The sequence below is a fragment of the Choloepus didactylus genome, chromosome 10 (assembly GCF_015220235.1).
Source record: "Choloepus didactylus isolate mChoDid1 chromosome 10, mChoDid1.pri, whole genome shotgun sequence".
Lineage (NCBI taxonomy): Eukaryota > Metazoa > Chordata > Mammalia > Pilosa > Megalonychidae > Choloepus > Choloepus didactylus.
The window spans coordinates 99,905,878-99,920,176 of record NC_051316.1 but is presented as its reverse complement, the minus strand read 5'-3'; the positions used below and the strand labels follow the sequence as shown (position 1 = coordinate 99,920,176).

General features: G+C 39.8%; 3 pseudogenes; 1 reads left to right on the top strand and 2 right to left on the bottom strand.

The window, feature by feature from the left end:
* Positions 1-6,496: 6,496 nt before the first annotated feature.
* LOC119545311 lies at positions 6,497-7,307 on the top strand (annotated as a pseudogene).
* A 1,134-nt stretch (positions 7,308-8,441) lies between these two features.
* LOC119545533 lies at positions 8,442-9,111 on the bottom strand (annotated as a pseudogene).
* A 1,157-nt stretch (positions 9,112-10,268) lies between these two features.
* Positions 10,269-11,384, bottom strand: LOC119545527 (annotated as a pseudogene).
* Between the last annotated feature and the right edge of the window lie 2,915 nt (positions 11,385-14,299).

The following is a 14,299-nucleotide window of genomic DNA, read 5'->3' as shown; positions in this document are numbered from 1 at the left end:
ATATTCAATTTTTTTTTTTTTAATTTCTTGAGGCTTGTTTTATGTCCCAGTTTATGGTCCCTTCTGGAGAAAGATCTGTGATCACTAAAGAAAAATGAGTGTCCTGGTGATTTGGGATGTAAGGTACTATATATGTCTGTTAAAATTCTCTATATCTCTTTCTTCTTTCTTTGTCTCTCTGTTGGTAGGGCTTCCTTTAGAATATGAAGTAGGGCAGGTCTTTTATTGGCAAAGTCTCTCAGTGTTTGTTTGTCTGTGAAAAATTTAAGCTCTCCCTCAAATTTGAAGGAGAGTTTTGCTGGATAAAGTATTCTAGGTTGGAAATTTTTCTCTCTCAGAATTTTAAATATGTCATGCCACTGCCTTCTCACCTCCATAGTTGCCACTGAGTAGTCACTACTTAGTCTTATATTGTTTTCCTTGTATGTAGTGAATTGCTTTTCTCTTGCTGCTTTCAGAACTTGCTCCTTCTCTTCAGTATTTGACAGTCTGATCAGAATTTGTCTTGGGGTGGGTTTATTTGGATTTATTCTATTTGGAGTTCGCTGGGCATTTATGCTTTGTGTGTTTATATTGTGTAGAAGGTTGGGGAAGTTTTCCCCAACAATTTCTTTGAATACTCTTTCTAGACCTTTACCCTTCTCTTCCCCTTCTGGGACACCAATGAGTCTTAACTTTGGACGTTTTATTTTATCTATCATATCCCTCAGATCCATTGTGATTTTTTCTATTTTTTTCTCCAGTCTTTCTTTTGTTATTTCATTTTCTGTTCTGTGGGCTTCTAGGACACTGAGATGTTGTTCAGCTTCCTGTAGTCTTGTATTGTGAATATCCAGAGTCTTTTTAATTTGGCCAACAGTTTCTTTTATTTCCATAAGATCTTCTATTTTTTTATTTACTCTTACAATGTCTTCTTTAAGCTCTTCTAGGGTCTTCTTTATGGCACATATATCCTGGGCCATGGTCCTCTTGATGTCCTTTAAATCCTTTGCCATGTTTTCATTCTTTGATTGTAGTTCTTTAATTAATTTTGAGAGGTATAACATTTCTTCTGAAATCTTGATTTGTGTGTTTGGAGCTGGATTCTCCATATTGTCTGGTTTTATGATATGCGTTAAGATTTTCTGTTGTTTTTGGCCTCTTGGCATTTGTTTTGCTTGACAGGGTTCTTCCAAGTTGTATCAAAAAAAAGGGGGGGATATCGATCTAATTTTTCAGAGACACAGTTTGGTGACGTACACTTTCTCTTACTAACCAGCAGATGGCATCTGTGAGTATTTAATTTGTTAGAATTGCAGCTTGGTGACATACACTTTCTCTAACTAACCAGCAGATGGCGTCCGTGAGTCACTTATTCCCCTCAAGTCAGTTCTCCCCAACTTTGTGGTATGTGGGGATCTGATTCTTTTGGGGTCCAATTGGTGCACTTAATTTGGGTGTGTTGTCAGTGCTGTCTGCCCCCAAAGAGGGGCGTGTGCCTGAGTGGTTAGGGAGGAAGAGCAGGTTTAACAATCAAATCTCCCAGGTGTTCCCGGAGATTTAAGGCTGTTCTCTGCCGCTGACCCAAAAGTCCTTGATATTGGCATAGGTTCCCTGGGATTTCTGAGCAGTTCCCCCCTCCCTGCTGTGTTTTTCCAGGACCTCTGTTGGGGGGGGGGGGATGGGCCATGCCATGTCACAAGTGAGCGCCGGCCTCCAGGGAAGCCCTGGGCCACCAGGCTGTGTAGGGGCGTTCCCAGCCCACTTCAAAGATGGTTGAATGGGATGCGTTAACTTCCCCCTTTCCGCACAGCTCCGCTCTCCCAGCTCCGGGACAATCAGCCGTGGGTGTATTCAAGGCCACTGTCCACAGCCGATATTGTGTCATGTGAGCGGTGCTGTGGGAAAGACTGTCAGGCTGGGTTTCTTGGCTGGGCTCTACGCCGTGCGCTCACCCCGGGCAGGAGCAGCCCCACCCGCTGGGGAGACTGCTGCAAGCTGTGGGTCTCCTCTTTGTTTCCCTGGATCTGAGACAATCAGCAGTGGGTGTGGGAAGGGGTGTCCTCCACCCCAGACACCGAGGCGTTAGTCCAGACCACTCCCGTCTTATCTGCAGCTGTTCCCGGGCTTCTTTTATATATACACAAATATCTATCTATCTATCTATCTATCTATATATATATACATTTTTTTTTTTTTTTAAAGTCCAGCCCACCATTTCCCCCCAATGCAGCGTGGCCGAGGGATTCAGCCTACTCACGCACTCGTTTCACAATGCAGACTCCTGGTTTCGCCAAAAGCACGTTCCCTGTGGCTTTAGCAGAACTTGTCCAGCTGGTGCTACATTGGAAGTGGTGTTCTGGGTCCTTTCTGGTTTTTTATCTAGTGTTTTCCAGGGAGGTGTTTTTTCTTTGTCTCACCTAGTCGCCACCTTCAGTTCCTCAGAAGACTTTTTTAAAAGACAAATAAGCAATAGTTGCAATCCTTAAATCCAAAAACCAATGAAAGTCAAGAGCTGATTATGGTGATAACTGCACAACTATGTGATGATACTGTGAACAACTGATTGTACACTGTGGATGACTGTATGATATGTGAATATATCTCAGTAAAACTGCAGAGGGGAAAAACACACACAAAACAAAGTCAATGAGAAAGGTATTTTATAGAGATTCAGGTAACTCATTTTGTGGCAAAGCCTGTCCTGGATTGACATGTAACTATTTAAAAATCTTTATTTGTCTCACTTGGTATGACTATCCATGCATTTCACTTGCCAAAATATCTGTATTTGATTATGGTGTGTAGCCCCTGAATCCACTGGTAGTATCACATAAGAGACAATATCTTTAGAGTATTACTTTCTAATATTGGAAACATTACTCTTTCAAAAATGAAAAACCCTACAAATATTGGATAGGAATATGTGAAACTTTGCCACACAGCAATGAAAAAGAGTGTCCTGCAGCAACAAGTATCAACACGAATGAATGTCAAAAACATAATATTGAGTGAAAGAAGACAAATTATTCCATTCACGGAAAGGACAAAAAATAGGCAAATATAAACAATACATGATTATACATACATATATAGACGGTAACTTTAAGGAAACTGTTCCTATGTGTCATACACTTTTTAAATATATTACGTATTTCACAATCTCATGTATTTCACAATTTTAAAAATCAGAAATAAACAATTTTAAGGAGACTAGGTCAGTGCCCCTATAGCTTCTGCAGATTTTACATATGACATCACTTATCTGAGCCGGCACTTTGAATATGTCATCTCATTGATTATCTACAATAACTATAAAAAGTGTGCACATACTTTACAGATCAGGAAAATGTAGCATCTGGAGTCACAGGGGACAAGTGTGTTCACTTTTTCCACATCACACAACTGTAGGAATTTAAAGGCAATGGTTGTGTTGATCATTCCACTCCAAATCTGCTCTATACATTTATTACTTAAGTGCTGGGAAATGATGGGTTTTCTGGAATTATTAGAATGTGTAGACTACATGGCAGGTAAGGGTGGAGGAAGGTAACCTTCTCACGCTAATGCCCAGGGGAGGGGTACAAGGAGCAGGCTCTCAGGGTTTTCAGATCTGGTCACTCTGACACTGCAGGGGCTCACGACTCCAGGGACCAAAGAGGACAGCTGAGAGGTTGGACATTTGCCCCATCTTATTTCTAACTAGGAGGTCTGGGATTGGGTCCCAGGAGACACTCCATGTGAAAAGCCAACAGCTCCTCCTGGCTCCTGTGCCTGAAGTCTTCAGTCTGTGCTGCTGCACCCTGCGGCTCCAGTCAGTAGGACAGGCAGACCAAGAAAGAAGCACACTTAATCTCCATGGTGATCACGGAATCTGAGGATGGCCAGAATTTCCAGGTAAGGGCTGAGGGGGACATTACACACACACACACACACACACACACACACACACACACACACACACACACACGCACACAGAGAGAGGGAGAATTTCTCTCTTATTCCTTCCTCCTTTCTTCCCCTTCTTCACTCTAAGCCAAAACCATCCTGGCTCTCCTGATCACCATGAGGAGAACCTTGACTCAATATTGATAAACTCCCTGAGAATCCAGCCTGAAGTCAATGCAGATCAGCCTTCCCCAAACCTTTGGCAATGGCCAAGATATTGTAACTATGCAATGACAGGGCCCAAGGCTCCTGTACTATGCATGAACAATTCACTCTCAGGCCACACAATCATGAATGGCTTGCAGTACCACTCTATGCCACCACCCAAGGACAATAACAATTCCCACAGCAAGTATAGGTTCACCAACCCCTGTTTCGTTTTGTTAACTTGAGTATTAGAATAATTGTAGGTAGAAGTTAAATTATTTTATAAGATAATATAGCTGGAAGATTTGTCATGGTACTACAGAGTCAAGTCATCACTACCCAATGGTCACGATGATGATATTGATGACAATGGTAGTAATGAATCTTTAAAAGAAACTTTACAATTTTCAAAGCTCAACTCCCCACAGATAGCAACCAGGAAAAAATAGCATATAAGCTGATGAGACATTCTTGTTTTCCCAGGACTGGGACTGTATTAGTCAGGCTTTAGCAGAGATTGAAATTCTTCTTTCTGACTGCTGAAATCATCAGTTCTTCCTTTAAGGCCTTCAATTAATAGGATGAGACTTCTCTCATTCCTGAAGGCAAGCTCCTTTGTTGATACAGATGTAACAAGCCATTGATGCAATCAATTGACTAGTGATTTAAATACATAAAATACTCTCACTGTAACATTCAGGCCAGTGCTTGCTTGACCAAACAACTTATCACCATAACCTAGTCAAGGTAACATATGAAATTAAGCATACAGGGACTTCTCAGTTTTAAAACCAGGAAATTCCTGGGCAAACCCAAGGGACTTGGTTGGTTACCCTAGAAGTCACTCTCATTTTCTTTTAAATTTCAACAAGAGAAACAATAATAAAAAGAAAAACATTTGACAAGCATTTTATATGAGCCAGCCATTGCTCTAGCTCTGTACAATCCTTACCTAATTCAATCCGCACAACAACCCTATAAGTTGGATATTATTATCTCCTTCAAGCAGATGCAGAAACTGAAACCAAGAAAAACTGAGCAACTCATTCAATGTCACAGCCCATAAGTGGGATAGCACCAAATGAAGGTTTGTTGGATCCTACACAGGGAGTGTGTTTTATCACTACATCAAAGAGCACGGCATAAGCCCATGTTGCCACTGCCTGTTCATGTGTTCATCCTTCCATGCAGTTCCAAATGCAGTTGTTAGAATCTCTTGTTTTAATTTTATACAACAGGTCCTGAAGAAACCTTCAACTAATTCTGGCACTTTGATCCTTTCCACAGTCCTATTTAGTAGGTTTATATCCACATCTTGCAAGTAAAGAAAATGAAGCTTAGAGGAAGTAAATAATTTCCCAAAATACAAAAGGCAAGTGAGGTTTAGAGCTGGGAAGCATGGTATCCATCATTTTGCAGTGCATCAGGCATCTCAGGTTCCATTTTTACTACTATCACTAACAATACTAATAACTATTATAAAAATTTATTGAAGGCCCACTTTGTGTTAGTGCTTTAAATATGTCATCTCAATGATTACCTGCAGTAACTGAATTAAGTGTGCATATATTCTACTGTCTAGGAAACTGAAGCTCAGAGAGGATAACATATGTAAGCTGCAGAGGAATGCACAGGCAGTAACAGCAGAGAAAAGATACCAATCTAGTCTATAAGACACCAAAGTCAGCAGTCTTAATAACAAATGAAGTTGATAATGTTGATGATCATGATGGAACCTTTTGTTTATAAAATAATTTTGAGTTTATAAAGTTATTTTATCCACATTAACTCATTTGATGTTAACTCATTTGATGTGTCCTCAAAAGAAAAATAGGGCAGATACTCCATCAAACCAAGAATGATGGAGTCCCAGCTATGACCTATCTGTGTAAACTGTTATCGCTTCCATCCCCCCAAACACACACCCACGTGCATGCCTCTGTAGTTGGCTAGTAAGTGCATAGCCCCAAGATTATCTTACTCAAACTTTAAAAGGCTATGAAATAGCTTTTCTATTTTAAAAAAAGATCCTAATACTTAGGATCTTCCCAGCTAATCCAAGGTCAACCTCTTTCAGGAGGGCTACAGGATAATTCAATAGACTACTAGAATGCAAGGTTCACTCCATCTAAATCTCTCATTGTCATCATTAAGAGTTCTCACCTCTGCACTTGGTCACATGCCTGCCACCAACAGATACCAGTGCATCTCTGTGACCTTTGAAAAGAACGTGGAGAAACAGACCAAAGACCTCAAATGATGTAATTCTTTTGGGAATCAACCTATATTTAAGCAGGATTTTCCTCCAATTGCTCTGCTATAAATGGGAATCAGAAACCAAACCACCATCTCAGACTTCCTGCTCTTGGGTTTCTCTTAGCACCCAAGGCAAGAGCCTCTCCTGTTCGGGCTCTTCCTGGGTATGTACCTGGTCACCATGCTGGGAAATCTGCTCATCATTCTGGCCATCATCTTTGACTTGCACCTCCACACCCCGATGTACTTCTTCCTGGCCAACCTCTCCTTCACCGAGACTTGCTTCACTTGCACTATTGCACCCAAGGTCCCAGTGAACATCCAGACGCAGGAACACACTGGGTGCCTCATGCAGATGTACTTCTTCATGGCATTGATCCTGATGCATGACTTCCTGCTGGCCGTGATGGCATATGACCGCTATGTGGCCATCTGCCTTCCTCTCCACTACACCATGGCCATGCAACCCCAACACTGCCTGCTGCTTGTGGCTGCATCCTGGCTCTGCTCCCACCTCCTGGCCTTCTCACTAGCTCTCCTGATGACTCGATTCTCCTGTGCCTCCCATGCCATCCCACACTTTTTCTGTGATGTACCCCCACTTCTCAAGCTTGCCTGTTCAGGTCACCATGCTAACAGAAGCAGTTCTCTCAGGCATGATTCCTCTCACCTGTATCCTGGTATCTTATGCCCACATCATCCACTCCATCCTCAGGGTCCCCTCTGCTGAGGGGAAATGCAAAGTCTTTTCTACTTGTGGCTCTCACCTGACAGTGGTCACTCTCTTCTATGGGACCCTCTTTCTGGTGTATTTCCAGCCCTCATCCTCCTACTCAGCAGGGACTGGAATGGTGGCATCTGTGATACACATGATGGTCATCCCCATGCTGAATCCCTTTATCTACAGCCTGCAGAACAGGGACATGAAGGGAGCTTTGTGGAAACTCCTTGACTGGAGAAAATGTTCTACTCCATAAAGAGGCCTTCTCCAGTGTAAAAACCCACACTTTTCATAATGCCTTCCTCACTAGACTTCTCCACTGTACTTCTGAAAGGCTGACATTCAAGGCAGGATGAAAGCCTGACATAGCCAGACTAGAACAGAACCAACTGGCCAAAGACAGAACTACAGCCTGGAGAGAGGGAGTGGCCAGCAACCCCTACAGGGTGACCTGATTTAGTGGGTACAGGTATCCAAGAAGATTCAAACCAGAGAATTGGGAACCATCAAAAGAATGAAAGAAGAAAAAACTTAGATTCTAGGAGGAAACCCAGTCAGCAGCTCAGTCTAACTACAAAAAGTGCTGTCAAGACCCAGGAAGGGTCAAGTGCTCCAAAGTGCAGGGACCATTTCCAAGTCCAGCTGTGGAAGAAACTTTTCAGAAAGATTGTCCTCCACATGGAGAAGGCTATTTGCAGGAATTAAAAGACAGCAAGAATAATTCTACAGGTAGAAACTAGGCACAGATATATCAGGAGACTGGTCCAAAATCACACAAATGGAATTAGTTCTAAGATCCTGGCTGTGAATGCTTGTTAGTTATCATGAGAAGTCTGATTCTTTAGCTTTTATACTCTGACTTATTATTTGGCCTCTAATGAAAAACAATGCATGTCTATTTTAATAAATTAGTAAAACACAAACAGGTAGGAAAAAGGAGAAAATACTCAGATACTTCCATTTAAAAACAATCACTGTTAGTATTTCAGAACATTTCCCTTCTGTTTTTCTAATTGCTCTTTTTTTTTTTTTTAAGATAATTGAAATACAACTTTATTCTGATTCTAAATGAAAAGGAATGGGTATGACAGTAACGAACAAGACTTCACCACTGAATATTGTGATGTGACTGTAGCAGTCTTATATTTGAAACTCAAAAAGGAAACAACTGTGTTCCAAAACAGCTAATATGCAGGTCCAAAAAATGAAGGTTTTTTTTTTTAACTGCCACATTCACTCCGAAGCCCATTCATCTCCTTCAGCATCTCAAAGATTAAGCACATGTTCTGCTTAGCTATATAATAAAGTGGCAAACACGCTGCACTACTGACATCACAGGACAGTTGCCTATAAAACTAGACTTCTGACGCTGGGCTCCAGCTTCACTTTCTCACAGGTCATCATCCTCATCCGGCAAAGCAGTTGTCTGAGCAACCTCTAAGTCATGTTCATACTGTGCTGCCAAAGCTGGGTCCATGACAACCTCTGGTGGGGCAAGAGAAGGCATAGCCACAAACTCCAAGTTAGGATCTCCAATCAGTTTTCTAGCAAGCCAAAGAAAGGGCTTTTCAAAGTTGTAGTTACTTTTGGCAGAAATGTCACAGTACTGAAGATTCTTCTTTCAGTGGAAGACGATGGATTTTGCCTTAACTTTCCTGTCCTTAATATCCACTTTGTTGCCATACAACACGACGGGGATGTTTTCACACACTCGTACCAGATCTCTATGCCAGTTAGGCACATTCTTGTAAGTAACTCTTGATGTTATATCAAACATTATAATGGCACACTGGGCTTGGATGTAATAGCCATCTCTCAGGCCACCGAATTTCTCCTGAACAGCTGTGTCCCACACATTGAATTTAATAGGCCCTCTGTTGGTATGGAACACAAAGGGATGGACCTCCATGCCCAAGGTGGCTACATACTTCTTCTCAAATTCACCAGTCAAATGACGTTTCACAAAGGTAGTTTTTCCAGGACCCCCATTGCCAACCAATACAAGTTTAAACTGAACTTGTGGTTCTCCTTGGGCGGCCATCGCAATGGTTCTTCCAGAAGCGTCTCTGTCCCCCGTCTGACTGAGGGGTAGAAAGATGGTGGAAGCGCAATTCCTCTAATTGCTCTTTTACTTATTGAGAAAATACAATAGGTACATTATATATTTTTAACTTAATCTTATAACATGAGTTGTTTCTATATTACTATTAACTCTTATGAACATTTGGCTCCCTAAGATTACATCAGAAGCAAGATTCATGATATATATAACTGTTTCGCTATTCTTGGATGATTAGGGAATGTCTCAGTTTTCACTCTTACAAACAATACAAGGAAGTCTCTAAGAAGAAATCATTTTTATATTTATAGTATATTACCTTTAATATTTTCAGAAGTAGAATGTATCAGTAGAACATTTGTTGGGCTCTTTATGCATGTTGCCAAAATGCCTAAATGAGAGTGCCTTTTGTCTACATCCCCTGCCCTTAATGTCCATAACTATTATGATAGACAAAACAGCATTTCTTTGCTTTAGTTTTCATTTCTTTTTTTACTGGTGAGTGGACCATGTTCCTGAAACTGTTAATCAATTTTTAATTCTCTTATTAATTGTTTGTCATATTATCTTCCCATTATCTACTGGAGATATTTTATTAACCTGTATAAGCCTTTCTATATTGCAGATATTATATCTTTGTTTTCTTTGTCTTGGGAATTAAATGTTCCCAGGTAATTCTTTCTCTTTTTGTTTTGTTTCATTTTGGATTTTTTTCCTGAAGAATTTTCATTTAATTATGTATACATAAGAGGAAATAAAACATTTTAACAAACATTCTCAGGGCTTACAACTATCAAGAGAATGACAACATATAAGCAGGAGAAATATTAAACACATGGTGGGGAGGTCAATTTCTTTTTCTTTCTTAAAAAGTAAAAACAAATCACCATATAATTTAGTAAAAAAACCTGCAATGAATGACAATTCCTGGTGTATTTACTTGATCAGAAATGAAGACCAAGAATATAATAAAGCCATATGACAATATTCATCTGGTACACACTATAGTGCTACAGATACTACAGTGTTGGCAAAGTTTCTGGAACATTAGCTTATATAAACATGGGAGTCCCTGGTTAGCTGTGCTAAACGTAATGCTCTCTACTAAAATGTCCCCACAAGTTAGTTTCACTTACAAACTGCAGACTAGTTACTGCTTCAGAAAAATATTTGTTTGGCATCTCCTGGACTTTATTCCACTGGACAATATGGACATATTATTTTGCTACCATTAAACATTTTATTTAGGGCATCTCTTGATATAACACAACCACAGACTAATTTCACAGGTGGATTTGCTATCTGTTGAGTGCTGACAAAGAACGCAACAGGAAAATATAGAGTGATACCAGCACTTTTCACCAAGGTCCACTTCAAAAGCTAATTCATCTTTCTGGTTCCAAACTCCAGTGCACTGCCTCTGTTTAATCATGGCTTTGACAAAAATTAAAGTTGGCAGTGCCATGCAACCTGCTGAGAGGGGACCCCATGGAGAGCCCCAGGAGGGCCCGTGTAAAGATGTCAGAAATGCCACCCACTGGTTTCCATCAAGCAGGTGAACATACACTCAGTTCTCAATTCTTTATCTCAGATACACCAGACTTCCCATCAAAACCTAATATCTTTTTGATGGTTTAGGGCAAATGGTTGATAATTTTTAGCATATTGTAATGCTTCTTGCTGATGTGTAGTTCCATCCATGAACAAGCTAATAAAATATAGTCTGTGTAGCATAAATTCCAAAGAGCCCTTCTGGGCTATGAACAGTTCTCAGTTTGATACCGCTCACTCCAGAGCTGGCCTCAGAACTCTGACATGCTTTTACCATTAGATTTAGTGCCACAAATGGTTCTTTCTGACTTGAGTCTACAGAAAGACCAGATTCCTGGCAGAGTTCCTCAGCTACATCCAGCGTTCCTTATCAAAAGAAGTCTGCCACTACCTCATTGAGAAGCCTCTGGCTAGCTGCCTGCCAGCAGCCATCTATGTGGGCACTGTTAATGTCTGAACCAAAAATTTTAGTCAATGATTTTTCCAACCAGAGAATCACTGCTAATTTTGAAGTCCTTTATTCTTTTACAGCACGGTTTCAAAACAAGTGTAAGTGTCCCTGATAATTCAGCATCTTTGCCCTGGCTCTGCAGGATCTTGTGCCTGAGGCCACCAGTGTAGTCGCTGTCACTGAGCTCCTCCAGGCTGACACAGCTGCCCAGAGCTGGAGGTCTTGTGCAGCACCTTCTCCAACTCGCGCTCACCTATCACGTGATGGTCCATGCGGGCAGCGGTGCTAGGCACCTCTGGCCGAGCCGAGACCACACACTGCTCTCTCTCCCTTCCCTAGGCGTGGGGCTCCCCTGCGTCCCGGGTACCCCACCCCCCCACCCCGTGCCGGCCCAGATCGCTGCATTCAGCCGTCCCAGCAACGCCGCCAATTCCAGGTTAATTCTTGATCTCTTACCTCTGCGATTATTTTCAATGTAAGGAAGTTTTCAATCTACATATTATCAAATCATGAGGACTTCATCTTTGTAACTTCTTTGGCTGAAATTATAATTAGAAAATCCTTCTCTATGTAGAATTCATGCAACTAGCATTTTTTCCATTTCTTGTGGGACATACTTTTTTAATGATACCATATATAACTTTATAATGAAATCATATAATTGAAGTGGTTCTCTCCCAACACATCTCTCTCATTTTCTGCAAATGGTTCCTCTCCATCTTTATGTTACACATTATTAACAAATATAAATGCTGACTATCTCTTAACTGTCATTCACTTTAATATACATCGAACACTTTCATTCAGAACCTTTACTCACATTATTCTCTCTCTGGGGCACCTCACCCTTCTCCAGACCCAGTTTAAGTCCCCTCTCATCTAAAATATTAATCCACTCACATGGTCCACACTGATCATACCTCTCCCCCACCTTCCCCTCTCCCTCTCCCTCACTAGCTCCCTCTATGTATCTCTCATTAGAAATACTAATTCTTTATCTATGTCAATTTGTTAATATGCATTAAATGTATTAAATGCAGCTACTTCATATCCAAACAGATTAAAAAAAAAAAACAGACAGGTACACTTTGAAATTCTCCTCTGTCCCCATTCATTTTTATTTTCTGCAGACTACCTTGAAAGCCCTGTCACCTGCAATAGAGACTTTAATGTCTTCTTAGTTCATGGTTTCTCAAAGTTGCCACTATTGATGTTTTGCAACAGATAACGATTTGTTGCAGGGAGTGGAAGGAGTCTGTCCTGTGTGTAGTAGGAGATTTAATAGCATGCCTGGCCTCTACTCACAACCTCTACTTCTTTGATCTCTTTTCTCTCATCCTGGTGTGGAGGGTGGGTTGGGACACAGAAAAAAGGAATTGGGCCTCTGTCCCTGCCTTTTCATCAAAAGACACAAAGAGAATGAAAAGGCTACTCAGTCAGTGGGAAATGCTATTTGTAAGAGATATATGTGTAAAAAAAAGACTTGTAATCAGAATATTAAAATTTACACAAATCTATGAAAAAGACCAACAAACAAACAGGCAAAAGCCTAGAAGGGACACTCTTCACCCCCCAAAAAAGGATAAACAAGGGGTCAATAAACATATAAAAAGGTTCTTAACCTCATTAATCATCATGGAAATTCACATTAAAATCACAATACAATACTAGAAAACACCCACCTAATCACTTAAATAAAAAAAACAGTGCTATGTATTGAAAAAGACATGGAGCAACGGGAACTTTTATACATTGCTAAAGGTAGTATAAATTGGTACAACAGCAGAATTATTTGGCAGGATCTACTACAGCTGAACACATGCACACCCTATGATCCACTCCATCCCTCGGAATACATTCAAGAGAATTGCGTAAAAGACAGGTGCAAGAATGTTCACAGAGGTGCTACTGGTAATAGCCAAAAATTGGGAGGTGGGGGGAGAACTCAAATATTCATCAACAGAGGAATGGATAAATAAATTATGGTATATACATATAATAAATTCCTGCATAGCAATGAAAATGAATATATGTTATATGTAAATTTATGAATTACTCATACCAACATAATGTTGTGCAAAAGGAGCCAGACACAAAAGAGTATGTTCTGTATGATTTCATTTATATAAAGATCACAAACAAGGAAAACTACCCTTTGGAGTTAGAATTTAGGTTACAGGTACTCTTTGGGAGGGATGGGGAGGCAGAAAGCAGTCATTTCAAAGGAACCCAAACAGAGTTTCAGGGTTGCTGATCATATTCTGTTTCATAATCTGGGTACTAGTTAAATGGGTTTATTCACTTTGAGGAAATTCATCAAGCTATACATGTATGGCTTTGTGCATTTTTTATACTTCGATAAATAATGTGTCAATAAAATGTTTATTCAACAAACAGAGAAAACATAGAAATATTAAAAATAAAAGAGTTGAAAACCACATGCCAAAAAATATTGGCATTGCTCTACTATTACCAAACAAATAGACTGTAAGGAAAAAGCATTATTATAGATATAAGAATTCATCTTAGAAAATTGAAATCTTTCATTCACCAGGAAGATATAACAACTCTAAATTTTTGTAGTATTGAAAAAGCCACAAATAAACATTAAGAAAAATTAATAGATGGATGAGGAGAACTAGACAAATTCACGATGTTAGTGGGAGATTTTAACATACTTCTCATGGTAGTTGATGAATTGACAAGAAAATCAGTAAAGATACAGAAGATTTGAAAAACACAATTAAAAATATTAACTAATGGACACATATAGAGCATTGCACTCAACAATTGCAGAGAAAACATCCTTTGCAATTACTCAAAGGAAATTTGCAAAATCTGCCTGTTTACTGATCCATAAAGTAAATCTCAACAAATTTCAGAAAGTTAAAATCAGCAGACCACATACAATAAAGCTAAAAACCACAACAAAAATATAACTAGAAAATCCCCCATATATTTGGGAATTGTGAAACTCACCTAGGAATAATCTAGGAATAAAAGAAGAAATCATAATGACTATAAGAAAATATTTCTTCTTAATAAAAACCAACACAAAACATTATTTACAGGAAATTTATAGCCTTACATGCAAATATTAGAAAAGAAAAAAGGCGGCAAAATAATGAGCTAAGGATCTATCTTTAGAAAAACAACAGAAACATCAATCCAAGGAGGATAAAAGAAA